General features: G+C 36.7%; 1 protein-coding gene and 1 long non-coding RNA gene across 4 annotated transcripts in view; one reads left to right on the top strand and one right to left on the bottom strand.

Annotated features, from left to right (window-relative positions):
• The window catches only part of LOC145671312 (uncharacterized), a 220,144-nt gene that overhangs the window by 127,703 nt on the left and 77,034 nt on the right, over window positions 1–15,407 (bottom strand). The window lies entirely within an intron of this gene.
• LOC145671929 (uncharacterized) overlaps window positions 1–15,407 on the top strand; it is a 61,713-nt gene that overhangs the window by 19,766 nt on the left and 26,540 nt on the right. The gene's annotated exons all lie outside the window — the stretch shown is intronic.

The raw sequence follows: 15,407 nt of genomic DNA, 5'->3' as shown, positions 1-15,407 counted from the left end.
GAATTGATCCACTACATTAGTATGAATTTTCTTGCATGTTGTAAAAAAGAAAAAGTAAATAAATAAAACAATAACGTTCCATATTAGTATTGAGAATATCCTGTCACGTACTTACGTTTCTTATCATCAATCATACCATATGTACATAATTCGCTGTCCATTATTATTTTTCTTTCTTTTCCTTTCTTTTCTTTGTAGTGCATAAATAAAATATTTAGTGTGTTGTCCGAGGGCGGGCTAAATGCTTAAGCCATATCTGATATATGCTACAGTTTTAGAACTCAGTTGGAGTTATACAGTAGCAACACAGATTGGAGGACATTGTAGAATATGAGTGACAGTTAGATAATTATGTCTTCAGAAATGAAACGTTCAGTTTTTTCATAGATAATTAAAAAGGGGATGGATCAGTATTTGGTAGATTTTTTTTCTTGTGTGTAAAACCAGTCATGATACGAATTTAGTCGAAGAGCAATTATTGTAAAGTTCCGTAGTTGGCTACTCAATATCAGTCCTGGTCTGATATATTGTAACTAATGTACCGATTCGCTGAAACTGTCTTGTGATTATCAAAATATATCAATTGAAGTATCGATATGCAACTTTATGAAACTGTTATAAGATACAATTGTCTTAAGTTATTAATCAAACTGGATTTTCTTTTTTTTCAAACTTGTCTCCGTCTTGTAATGATAAACCGACCTAAAATAATAAAATTGTTATTCTAATGTGAGCTTATGATTTCGAATAAACTAATTTGTTAAATAGTAATGTGAACAGGGATACATATAGAGGTTGTAATAATACGGAATCTTACTGCTGGTTTACTGCTTAAGCAAGAACCTAAATGTCATTTTTTTTCTAGAACCGAGTCAGTGCGTTATTTCGTTGAACAAAGCAGTATTACAGAACTTAGTTTTTTTTCTTTATTACGTATTCAAAATTTGTAAATTATCATAGTGTATGATATTTAGAAATACTCATCACTCTGTTTTATTGGATTTTAAGAATCTTTAACGAAGTGGTAATCCAATTCAGGAATTTTGATTTATTTTCGAGATTTTCTCATTCCTGGAAAAGAGCGTTTTACAAAGTGGCGACCCAAAGCCAAGGATGATTATTAACTTCGCTGTAGTATGTAATACTGGTGTGAGATTCTGTAATTACAGTGGGGATAATTATGGTAGATATTGGAGATGCGTGACCCAATTACTATGTAAAAAAAATGAGTGAAGTATCAGTGAGACGACATGAACCAGAAAAGTACAGTTGTTGTGATAGCAGTAGTGCTAAAGACAATGTAGCTATTTGTTGTGAAAGCTGTGACCAATGGTTCCATATAAAATGTCTGAATATGTCATCAGCTGAATTAGAGATTCTAAGACAATCGGAGGAAAAATGGTATTGCGTTACATGTAAAGTGCAAGGAAATAGAGAAGTAAATACTGAAATGAATGTACGGGCTGAGATCAATGCTGTTGTAGATCAGGATGACATTGTTGTTACTGGTAGAAAAGAAAAGCCAAATAAATCTGTCCCAAAAATCGAAATAGGGGGTGGTCCTGAAATGAAATGAAAATGAAATCTTTAAGTTTTACGTCCCACGGTTATGCCGGTTAGGCTAAAGGAGACGGTGATGATGAGTGATGAATGAAATGGTGGAATGAAGAAAGTGGGAGGAAACGGGAGAACCCCGAGAAAACCCACGCACACGGTGTTTGTCCACCACAAAGTTCACTTGGCGGGGGCTGGGATCGAACCCGGGACCCCAAGCACCAGAGGTGAACGCTCTACCACTGAGCCACCGCGGCCCAGGGGGTGGTCCTCTTTTAGATAAGTTAACAACGATTATTGCAGGGTTGAGATTTGATATGTCCTCATTTAGAGCAGAAATAGCGACAAATATAAATGACTTAAAAACAGAAATGTCATCTATCAGAACGGAAATTAGTAATGAAATGACAACTAATATAGGTGAATTAAAATCAGAAATGTAAAAGATGGGTAATGACATTGTATTTCTTAAGGAATCTTTTTCGTCTATGAAAGGGGAGTTAAGAAATGAAGTATCGCAGCTTAAATCTGAAATTGAAGAAACAAAAATTAAATTTGGAGAATCTGTAGTTGATGTTCAGGAGAAATTTTCTAGGGAAATAACTGATATTACTAGAGATATGGATAAGGTTAAGTCTGATGTAGGTATTTTAAAATTAGATCTTAAAGAATCGACTGAAGATATGGATTGTAAATTAGAAACTGTTACCAAAGAAATATCTGCATTGAAAGTTGAAATTAGTAAAGTTAGTGTAACTGTAGAAACAGAAACAAAAGTTGTAAAAGAGCAACAAGCTGAAGAAACCCGGAAGCTGTATGAATTAAATGAGTGAACAACGAACATGGTGAAAGTGTTAGAAAAGGACGTAGTTGATGCACATCGACATGGGCGCGATTTATGCAAAAGAAATACTGAAAGTTTAAAGACCTTAGTATATGATCACCTAAATAAAAATAATTCAGATCAGTCGAGCCCCATTGACCAGAATTTAATTGGAAAAACATCGAAGCCTGTTAGAATCGAGAATAACATGTCTAATGAAAACAATGAGACTCCGGTATTCATGTTAGATGGGACGCGAATTAACCGAGAAGAAAACGTCGTACACATAAATCTATCTTCATCATCTGACTCGGATGAAGAGAGAAATAAATATAAAAATAAAAATAAACGGCTTAGGAATAAAACCGGTAGAAAGAGGACGTCGTGTCGCGAACCGTGCGTCATGCAATGTAAAAGGGCAGACATAGTTGTAAATGATAATGTAGAAATGGAAACTTCAGATCTAGATAAGACAAGTAAACAATGGGAAAACTCCCTCATACAAAATGGGTGCGGGATCTTACCTGCGCGAATTACATCACTTTCCACGATTTGACGGACAGTTAACTCAGGGAGTGGCACAAATTTTTTTAGATGATTTGATGCAGACAATGAATATGTATGTACTAACCGATAGGGACCACCTATATATAATTGCAAGATGTTTAGAAAAGTCAGCTAAGATTTGGTATAGAAGTGTAGTAAATCAAATCAAAACATTTCAAGATTTTGTCAGATTATTTAAATTACAGTACATATCGGAGCGAATGGAGAGAGCACAAAAGCGCCATCTCTATTCGTTGCGGTATGACAAAAGTAAACACTCTTCTTTGTTGGGATTCGTTCGGCATATTGTAGAGAAGTATAACTCCATTGTGACATCGCCTTCTGATCAGGAATTAAAGGATCTAATATTAGATTGTCTTCCAAGCGAAGAATCGAAAATTTTAAAGTTAGGATCGGTCACTACCGTGCAAGATCTAATACTAAGGATAGCGGAATTAGAATGTAATCCCAATTCTTGTCCAGATTTCAGTGGTGTAAAATTTCAGAATAGGAAACCACAAATAAGGAAGACTTTTATTTCGCAGTCTAACTCGACTCGAATTGATAATGCTGTTCAAACAGAACCGATGAAAAACGAAACTTCAGGAAACGAGAACCATTTTCGAACTTTAACTAGTCAAAATTTTAGAAACAATAATGGACGACAACGTCAAAATTGGAGGAGGAATCGGAATTTGAAATCAAGCTGGGGGACGAATGGAGTTAACAAATTTAGACCTATGAATGGAGTCCAACCTTACCCTTTAGTGTATGGAAATGTACCAGTCCCTTATGCTGCACCTGGAATGTATAATTTGAAACCACCATATGGCCAATGTCCTCCGGTTCCTATATTTAGTTCTCCTTTCTCTTCTAACATGCCGGTGGTAACTTCGGTTACTTCAGCATTACACCCGCCGTATCCTTCTGTTACTGCCGAGTCGATGAATAGTAATAATATTTCTACGTTCATGAACAACTCCGTTCCTGTTTCGGAAAATATCAAATACGTCATATCTTGATTTCTCCATACAAACCAGGGGCTAACGGGATCCTGGAACGTTCGCATCGAGAATTGAACCGAATAGTAAGATTGTTGTGCAGCACGGCTGTTGACAGATTTAGGAAAAAATTTCCTTGGCCTCCGGAATTGCAGAATATGGAGAATTCAAGACGTCATATTCAGGTTGAACCAAGATAGTTTTCGAAAAGAAAAAGAAAATTACAAAATAACGTGGTAGAAATTAAAGAAGGAAATTTAGTAATGGTTCGAACACATTTTCTATCGGATGCGTTCAAAAGAATTACTCACAAGTACATGCCTGTTTATACCGGGCCTTATGTTGGTACAAAAGTGCATCATAACTCTGTTTCGTTAAAAGATTTAAAGGGGAGAGAAGTACCTACACAAAATTTAGAAAATGTGAAACTTTTCAATTGTTCTCATGAAAAACGGGACTAGCTGTTAAAATATTTTAAATAGTTATATATATATATAAAAATTGTTGAATTTGTTTTTCCAGGCCACTGGGGAAAATGTAACGTACCGGTTTACCGGTAGTGATTACATTATATTAATACCGGTATGCATATATTGAAACTCGTTACATGTTTGATGGCTCCCGTATTGTGCATTTGTGCCATTTTATTTTATTATTGTTATGTTCGTGTGTTTGTGTTAATTACATAGGTTAGTTGCTGTTAGGTCGGTTTGGCACACCTTGGCAAACCTTTGCTTTCTCTGATATTTCGTAATTATATAGATTTAGGCTATTATTCTATATCTGAGCACACGTTTGACTTGTAAAACCTATATTGTTAGGCGGAATATAATTATGTATAAATAAATTAACCGGTGTCACAATGTGCATTGTGCTGACGAAGAACTACATTACGGTAATACAAATATAATTACGATAATAATAATGAAACATTACCAGTACATTTCAAAATCATATTAAATTGTTGAATAGAAGAAGGGGGGATTTGTATTACACACTTTATTAATTTGAAAATGGTATTATTGTTACTCACCAAGATTTTCAATCCAAAATTCTTGTATTTTTATACTTAATTATCAATAGAGCATTAGGCCTAATAATAATGACAATTCAGTGAAGCTTTAGTGAAGTTTTCTGCTGGGTACTATCAAACTCAACTGATTAATAATATTAGAAGTATTAGGATTATATTTATAAACAGTAAAATCACTAAATTGGGAGAAAGCAAACATAATTCTAATGATAGTTGTTGATATACTGATTTTTCTAAATTAATGCAATTAACTATAGTGTGAATTAATAATTATACATAAAATAGGCAATGCACGAGTAGTTAGGTATAGAAGAAGAAGAAGAAGAAGAAAGCAAAAGACCAGCAGGAAAGGGGGTGAGAGAACTCGATGTCGAAAATTTAGTATATTATGAAATTATTGGATTGGTGCCATTAACCTAGATAAAAAAAGTGATTTGGGAATAACCTTAATAGTTTCTTTCGGTTGCCGAGTTCTCACAAAATTTTATTTAACATTTTCTGACCTCCACGCTGGTCATTAATGTTTGCAAACCGCCATGACGGAAGCAAACCTATAAACTCAGTTTGAGAAGACGGGTGACAGCCGAGATTCCCGGCTTTTGGAGAAGGGAAAGTGGGCTGTTATCGGGCTCCTTAAGACTGTAAGTAATTGTACCTGGCTTCCAGGTAACCTGATTTTTCTCATTTTTAACAACCACATCTTTATGGAGATAAAAGTTCGTCTTCTAGGATGGCGTCGGTGACGTAGGAGTGTATTGTGGAATTCAACAGTTTGAAAATTTTTATAAAAACTAATAACTCTTGGAAATAATCTTGCGAAAAATGATCAATATAAGTACTATGGATAGCTAAATTTCATTTGCGTTACGCATCTCACTTATCTGCCATAAATGTCTCCACGTTACTATTAATCTTTACAGTCAATTCAAAATTTTGCATGATAGAATGAATCTTAAGTCGGAATGCATTTAAATATAAGCGAATTTACCCTTATTGCGTATTCGGTACATGTTCTTAGTTACTGTAAACTCACGGTATGATTAGCTTAGCTCCGGAATATTTTATGAAGGTTGATTTCACCTTGTGGCTCTTAGATTTATATGACTGACAAACTAATGAATTGATCCACTACATTAGTATGAATTTTCTTGCATGTTGTAAAAAAGAAAAAGTAAATAAATAAAACAATAACGTTCCATATTAGTATTGAGAATATCCTGTCACGTACTTACGTTTCTTATCATCAATCATACCATATGTACATAATTCGCTGTCCATTATTATTTTTCTTTCTTTTCCTTTCTTTTCTTTGTAGTGCATAAATAAAATATTTAGTGTGTTGTCCGAGGGCGGGCTAAATGCTTAAGCCATATCTGATATATGCTACAGTTTTAGAACTCAGTTGGAGTTATACAGTAGCAACACAGATTGGAGGACATTGTAGAATATGAGTGACAGTTAGATAATTATGTCTTCAGAAATGAAACGTTCAGTTTTTTCATAGATAATTAAAAAGGGGATGGATCAGTATTTGGTAGATTTTTTTTCTTGTGTGTAAAACCAGTCATGATACGAATTTAGTCGAAGAGCAATTATTGTAAAGTTCCGTAGTTGGCTACTCAATATCAGTCCTGGTCTGATATATTGTAACTAATGTACCGATTCGCTGAAACTGTCTTGTGATTATCAAATATATCAATTGAAGTATCGATATGCAACTTTATGAAACTGTTATAAGATACAATTGTCTTAAGTTATTAATCAAACTGGATTTTCTTTTTTTTCAAACTTGTCTCCGTCTTGTAATGATAAACCGACCTAAAATAATAAAATTGTTATTCTAATGTGAGCTTATGATTTCGAATAAACTAATTTGTTAAATAGTAATGTGAACAGGGATACATATAGAGGTTGTAATAATACGGAATCTTACTGCTGGTTTACTGCTTAAGCAAGAACCTAAATGTCATTTTTTTTCTAGAACCGAGTCAGTGCGTTATTTCGTTGGAACAAAGCAGTATTACAGAACTTAGTTTTTTTTCTTTATTACCTATTCAAAATTTGTAAATTATCATAGTGTATGATATTTAGAAATACTCATCACTCTGTTTTATTGGATTTTAAGAATCTTTAACGAAGTGGTAATCCAATTCAGGAATTTTGATTTATTTTCGAGATTTTCTCATTCCTGGAAAAGGGCGTTTTACATTCTTTCCGTATGAAACAATATAGGCTATCAGGATCTCACATGCAAATGGACGTATATAACATATAGCTGACGAAGGTAACATACATATATGTATAAGGAAGACTATTAGATATCCCACATCGTGCAACGGCATGATGTAACATCTATGGGCAGGGCCTATGTAGCATACGGATAACGTTTGTTCCCTACTGATTTCTGTAGTAAGCAAGTAGATTCTGTATATTTCTACAATATACCGCTGTCCGGAGAACGAATTTTTCTCAGTGTATGGGTAGTGGATCTGAAAAGGAAGTGGGGCCGCGGTGGCTCACTGGTAGAGCGTTCATCTCTGGTGCTTGGGGTCCCGGGTTCGATCCCAGCCCCCGCCAAGTGAACCTTGTGGTGGACAAACACCGCGTGGGTTTTCTCGGGATTCTCTCACTTTCTTCATTCCACCATTTCATTCATTACTCATCATCACCGTCTCCTTTAGCCTAACCGGCATAACCGTGGGACGTAAAACTCAGATTTCATTTTATTTTTTCTGAAAAGCAAGGGGGGTTGCATGACGTCATGTCGTCCCCCGAGCCTATCTTTGCCCATTGTATTTTTTTAGGAAGTGGGGAATGCCATAGATATTTGTTGTATGGGGTAAGGCGTTTAGTCGCCTTCCCCGGTTACAACTGTTCGATTTTAGTGTAATATGCCGTATATTTTCCTTAAGGCTTCCTAATCGTTCACTCTACATAGAGCCGAAATCAGTAAAAAATAGCTTAGTGGTTTTACCCTCCCCCGATTATTTATAGTTTCACAATAACTTATATAAATCTCATTCGGTTTGATGCAGTATTATACATATTTCTTTGACTTTTTCCGTAATCTCCTGTTCTTGTAATTAAAATCGGTCATAAATGAGTGATGAATCACTCCCTCGCCCCTTTCTTTATATTAAGAAATATGTCCAAGATATCTTTCGTAAAAATATTAGATTTTCATGGAATATACTTTTTGAAGCTTTAAATTCATTTCCACTACTTCGATTTAAACTAGGTAGTGAACTTATCTTTTAAATAATAAATAATATAGAAAACCATATCCAATTTACTTGAAAGTTAGTGCAAACATAGCAACAATAAATAAGGGATAATGTTTATTTTCCTGTTCTGTGAAAACTAGTATAAAGAGTTAATGGCCCCTCTCGAAATATTTTGCAGCTAAATCTGAAAGTAGTAGAAGAATATGACTGATTCAGTTGTAGCTCCGTTCATACATACATTACAATAGTAAGTAAAATAATATATTATGAACTTTATCTTTTACATGAAAAGCCCGTTCAAGGGAAATATTTTCGACCCTTCGGAAATATTTTAATGCCAGTGAGAGAAACGCTAGAACACGTTCAGTTACCTTGAACTTGTATATATATACATACTAACGATAAAATATGAGTGCTTTTTTCTTTTGTGCGGAAACCCACGGAAGGGACAACACATCTCTAAACATTTTGCAGCTGACTCCGAAAATGGCAAGATATGTCTAGTTCACTTAAAATTACGTGCATACATAATACCTAACAATAAAATAAAAGTTTTATTTTAAGTCAGCAAGAAAATTAAAATGGCAAAATCCCCTTCGAATTATTTAGCAGAGATTGTCGAATATGTCATATCAATATGTACTATTAACTTATAACTGCGTACAACAGCTGAAAGGGAATTAATCCAGAGGTTAGCCTGGTGAAAAATACCCCAGAAATTCAGAATTTCCCCGGGGAAATCATGCAACAGTTTTATATTATGTAGGTTTTAGTTTTATGTATTTTACACCAAATATAGCAAAAATATAAAAAGTAAAATTGTTGTGTTACTCTATTTACAGTATAGTAGAATCTTAACTGATAGGGAGACGATTTGTAGCTATTATTATTATACTAGCGTATCTCCGAGATTTTACTTTATGTCCATTGTTTTTAGAAAAATGAAATACTATTTATATTATTTTCTAAGTTGCTAAACCCATCGATTTTAGCAGAACATTTACTCCTTGCAATAGTATTCCTGGCCTAGACTAGTGACAAAGTTAAATGTGTGGTAAGAAAGATTTGGGACACTTGGTCCAATATTCGATTCGAAACGAAACAGAGACTGAGTTGGGTCTTCCTTAGATGATTGGGCACTTGTACATCTAATTTGGTTTAAATTTAGCTGGTAGGTACTGAGGAATAAAGTACTACATACACATATACTTAATTACATCTGCAGTAAAAATTCAAGCCCCCTTATGATTACTAAAGAAACTGAAAAGAAAAATTCTAACATTACAAATGGAACATACTTCATGTAAGCAGAATCCACTTTCAACATTACAACACTAATGGGGAGAGCTTGAGCCCCCCTGACTACGCCACTGCACTTTTGAGACACTTGAGAGCTATTCGATTGGAGCAAACTGCTTTCATCTATCTTTTGCCGCTCTTGCTCTATGTAGACCAATATTTATTGAAACGAAAAATTATAGTTGAATGAACCACTTCCGGTTTTACTAGAGAGTTAATAATATATATTAAATATGTTCTTACGAAACAGAAACCTGAATCTTAATACGTATTACGTTTTTCGATCTATGATGATCAATGATCAAACCGGAAATGGTTTATTTAAACCACTTTCGGTTTGAGAAAACTATTGTAATAACAAACTCACTTCCTAATTCTTGACTCTTTGTATTTAAAAAAAATTGGTAATGATCCATGAAATACTTTATTTATTTATTTATTTATTTACTTTTTGTCACACACGGACACACGCGAAATATATAATGGAGTCTTGATAAACCAAACTCTAGTTATTCAAACAAAACAAAAAAAAACTTACAACGAAAACTTGATTTTTCCCATCCCTGCACACAATTAATCTGTTCTAACCACAGAAACCTCATACTATGTAAGAAATATTTAGACTTTTTTTGGTTGTACATTTGTGAGTGGAAGAGATTAAAGCTACTGCTTCGAAGGAGAATCCATCCTTTTCAAGCAACAAAAAATGTGGAAAAGCAATTGGAAAGACATTCCATACTGAGGTTTCAAAGATCATTATCTTTGTTCTGCGAAGTATTTTGTTGACACGTGAATCATACCAACTTACGCCGAAAAAGCACATTCAGATAGTTGCGTCGTAAAGTTGTGGGAAATCAGTGGGGGGTGGGAGTGGGAAGGGAGACTGCTCAAGGCATAAATGATTATGAAACTGGAGGGGTAGACACGGGTTTCACGTTTCAAATTGTCATAATACATCCCTCCTCAGCATTTGTTCTTCAAAGAATGTCATCCATAGTAATTCAAGTGGTCTTTTGACTCTACCTGCAGCAACTCAATACGGAAGAATGCATTACAATTAATCCAAGTAATTAGGTGCAAAATTGTGACAGTCATCTGAATTGTATTACTCTTTTGGGGCCCATACACGTAAACACATGCCTGAAGAAACAGCCCGACTTGCATGAAAAATGATAAAACCACAGGCAAGTTGATCGTGTATGGCCTCGTTCATTCATGTTGAAAGTTTTCAAAATCTTGATGTTTTTGCCGTTCTGCATGCATGTTTACCGTGTATGGGCTCGTTCATGCAAGGTGGCTGTTTTATATTTAGGTCCGCCAATCACGACAGCGGAAGAAATCACGTGACTCTCTCCTCCGTCGCATGCCAAGGTCGTTGAAGATGGATGATTGCGTTACATGAGAAAGGATTCTATTCAGATATACAAAGAACTTCCGTGTTTGTGGAAGGTAAAATTAAAAAAAGACTATTGTGTGGAGAAGAATGTAAAGAATTCTGCACATGAAAAACTAGAAAAGCTGAGAGATTTTTAACTTGACGCCACACTTGATGGTGTCAAACGCAGGATAAACACATTGTGTTCCAAGTACAGAAGAAAGCACAACAAAATAAGAAAAAGCAAATTAAATGTTTCTGCCGCTGATGAAATTCACATGCCGAAGTTGTGGTACTACAGGGGTGTAGCCAGCAGGTTTATCTAGAGGGGGCGTCGTTTTTAAAGGGGGAAGCTACAATGTACAAAGCCGAAAAGGTCTGAAAAAAACGGAAAATTTTGGTTTCCGTCCGAAAAACTAAAAATGCTGTTTTTAAAAGCTTTTTTCTCTATAAACATTATGTACCAGGTAGTTTTTATTATGCTTAACCAAGAGTTAATGACCCGGACCAAACGTTATACCTTTGTGCAAAACTATTTCAATTTAATCCTTTGTACACAGAACCTATCTGCATAAGACTGATTTTCCAGTTCAAGTGGTAGTGCGTTGTCTTCGCATTTGGGAGGCCGTGGGTTCGATTCCCGCTGCCAACTATCCTGAAGTGTTTTCCAGGGTTTTCTTCAGGCCCACCAGGCAAATGCCGGGATGGTACCTACTAAACAGGCCCTGACCGATACCTTCCCAAATTATTTCCATTGTTATTGTTGTTAGGTATCCAGCTGTGCTCGCCGATTTGATTGATTGTGATAATTTGGAAAATTATCCAATCAATAAAACCAGGGAAACACAAACCCTGAACAATAAACAAGTTTATTGTCGGTCTCGATAGCAACAGAGGTTACACGCGATGGCAGAAAGAAATACCACATAGAGACATAGGCCGTGAAGCGGCTACCTAGACATAAAAGGCACACTGTTTCAATAACTAAACAAGAGGACTGTTTAGGTATTATAAACTATTTGTTTGAACTAAGGTAAGTTAGACACAAGTGGAAGTTAAATTCTGTCTGCAATACTGACATCGGCTGACTTAATGAAATAATAAAATGGACAGAATGCAAAGAGAATGGAGGGTGATAAAATTATGAATGAATTTAAGAAAAAAAAGGTAATTCAAGGTATTCGTCCACCGTTCCCAAGAAATCGTTTTACTTAACTTATAGTTGCTGGAAGACGCTCAAGGACCGCAATTATGTGTGCCCCTTCTTAACCCACATGGTGGATTCTTCTTGGAAGCTGTCTTCTCCCGGATAGTTTCCTCAGCTTCTTTTTCGAATGATTGGCTCTTCAACTGGAGACTGCGTTGGACTGATTAAAATAATGACTTTACATATCACTGATGCTATGAAGAATTGGAGCTCCTCACTGGTTTCTGAGAGACGAATCCGAGTCGAAATGAGAGTCGAATGACCTGAATCGAAAATGAGAGCGAGGCGTGGGTGTCTTCTCTTTTTCTTCCCGCTGGGTGGCTCGCTCTTAGGCTTCGTCGCGCTAGGCTCGCCAACTTCCAACTGGCCTTCCAGTTACCCTCAAGTGAGTTGATGAGTTAAGGACATCATCCTGATCCTTCTGTGAGCCTAGACGCTCACAGATTGGTGCTTCGAGAGGAAGAACTCACGATGAAGATGATCCTGGTATACTTGACAAAATGTGGGTGAAGATTTCTTGGTCACAGTGTACGGTTTGAAATTAATGAATTGAAATATTACAATGAATTTGAATGTAAAGAAAAAGTTAATTACAAAGGTCACCCTCTTACAAATTGAATTTTGGTTAATGGGCATCACCCTTACATATTGGCTCGGGAGCCCTTAAAAAAACATTTTATATTATTTTTAATTTAATTGGTGTTGGTTGTGGACATCTGTCGGTGCTGGCTCGTGTCTTGTCTTGTGTGATGGATGATCTTGTTCTCTTGATGGAGTTGAAGCTGTGAATAAGATCAGAACGAAAACGAAGTTTTGAGCTCGCTGCACTCTACACTGATGGGGGGGGGGGGGTAAAGCAGGTGACTATTTACACTTATACATCTAGGTTTACACACTTTACAATATATATATGTTGTATGGTTCAGCGTCTTTTGGAGAATAAATTATGTGATTCCTCTCCAGTTACACATTATTTCATACACACATAAATATATGTTTAATATAGTATGCAGTTTATGAACGGAATTCAGTGAAATGATTATATAGTAATATACGATAAACTTGGAGATAGAAACAACACTAATTAGATCTACTGTTATAATTTTTGTTATTTATGCACTTAGATGCAGGTTTGTTTTTCTCTTTCTATCGTTTTTTTTCACTGACAGCTGGCACCGTTCGTGACGCACTAACATGATGCACTATTGGGAATGTTTGTGCTATAGTTCCGTGACAAAATGTGAGTTCGACAAAACTCGACGCACTTTGAACTGTACACACTTACGGTTGTAGCAGAGTAGCGTATGAAGCACTGTTCGAAGTGACATGACGATGCACTGAGGAGTTCTGACCACATTGGCAGTTTGTGCTGCACGACACTTTAGTGAAAGATGACACTGATGTTTTGTTGAGCACAGTTCGAGGCACTGTATTACACTTTTGTTGAGTTGGTTTGGACGTTATGCAAAGGACCAGTGGAGGAGAATGGGGGTATGCGCTTAAAAATTAGTTATTAAATGTGAATGTTAGACAAGGGAAAGTGACAGAGGTGGAAAATTGAAGGAGGGGGGGTTGAGTTTACTATCCAACCTCGCTCAAACAAAATGCGTGTCCTAATCGTCTTTGTCAGCCGTATTCGTTGGTCCCATGCCCTGCAACCATTTCTCTCTCTCATCTCCGCTGATGGCTTCCAAAGCTTCAGATTGTCAACAGAGTGAGTGCCATGCAAGGAACCATCTCTTAAGTCTAACAACTCGAAAGCCTTATTTCCCACGCGTTTGTAACAGAGGAGTTGCCCTAGATATACGTCGAAAAATTTGTAAATTTGTTTATTAATGGCGCTACTCGCCGGATGTGAGCGTAAGAAAACGAGATCACCTTTTTTAATTGTGGATAGCTTTTCGCCTTTTTGCTGCAATTTGTCGTTGCGACGCTCGATCTTACGTCGTCCCTTGAGATCGGCTATAAGTAAACGTTTACGCCAAAAGGAAGCGTTATCGTTCGATTCTTTTTCTTTTAATGTGGTTTGCCATACTCGAGCGATGGCCATACTAGGGTCGTCGTTAAAATGTATCTCTACTGCTAACATTCCAGTGGACGAGGAAATGGAGTGATTCAGCAGTATAATTATTTGAGATACAAAAGGTGTCCAGTCTTGATGTTTCTGTGAACAAAATAGGCGAAACAAGCGTGACATGTCTTGATGAATGCGTTCTACCGGTGACGAAGCCGGATGGTAAGGAGTTTTCCGCAGATGTCTAATGTTATATCGAGATAAGAAGCTCTTAAAATGATTAGAGACAAACTGTGGACTATTATCCGTTAACACCTTTAGTGGTACTCCCAGGTGTTGAAAATATCTGCTCTCTAAACACTTTACTATGCTCTGAGTGGTTGCCCTCGTCAGACAATATGCCTGGACTAATCGTGAGTAGCAATCCATGACAGTGAGCAGAAATGTTTCGCCTTGCCTGCCACGTGGGAGAGGACCATATAAGTCTATAGAAATTAATTCGCCTTTAGAGTTAGGAATAATGGATCTCGTGGAAGGTGCGGTGGGGATCTTTTGGTGTTTTGTGCGCATGCATGTGACACAATCATGAATGTATCCTGCAACATCCTTGCGCATTTGTGGCCAGTGAAACGCTCGCGAAATGCTGGAAAGAACTTTGTCTCTACCGAAGTGACCCATGTTGTGGTACGACTCTATGACTTTGGATCGTAACTGGTGTGGGAGACAGATGCGAAAACGATCTGGGAAGCGAAAGTCTTTTATTGTGAGAATGCCATCTTGCAGTTTATATAGGGTGTCCCAAGATCTTTTACCACGGGGGTCGCTGCGTTCTGTTGGGTGTCGCTTGACGCAGAAGGCATTTCAGGTGACGCTGTTTGAGACGCAGACTTTGCTTCAATATACTGAATGATGGGATGGTAATCAGATTCACTGCGTTGCATGTAAATAAGTTCCTGTCTGGTGACACGTGTGACGTCATCGTTCAGCACATTGAGAGCGTGAGTTCTCACAATTTTGTGTTCCAATGAAGGAAGCAAGCGTGTGAATGCATCAATACATTCGTTCTGTTTTTCCGGGACGTATTCTATTGAAAAATCAAAACGTTGAACCAACGTGATAACCTAGGGTTCCATGAACAAACATTGTTCAGCGACGTGAGTGCCTTGTGGTCTGAAAGGACCGTGAAATGGTGCCAAGTAGCTATGCTTCCCACTTCTTTACGGCGCACACTATTGCGTAAGCCTCAATTTCCGTTATGGTATATTTGGACTGAGCGGGGGATAACATTTTCGAGAAATATTCTATGACACGCTTATTGCCGTTCTCATCAA

Source organism: Thermobia domestica, chromosome 15 (genome assembly GCF_964235325.1).
Source record: "Thermobia domestica chromosome 15, izTheDome1.hap1.1, whole genome shotgun sequence".
NCBI lineage: Eukaryota > Metazoa > Arthropoda > Insecta > Zygentoma > Lepismatidae > Thermobia > Thermobia domestica.
This window is presented reverse-complemented; position numbering and strand designations above follow the sequence as displayed.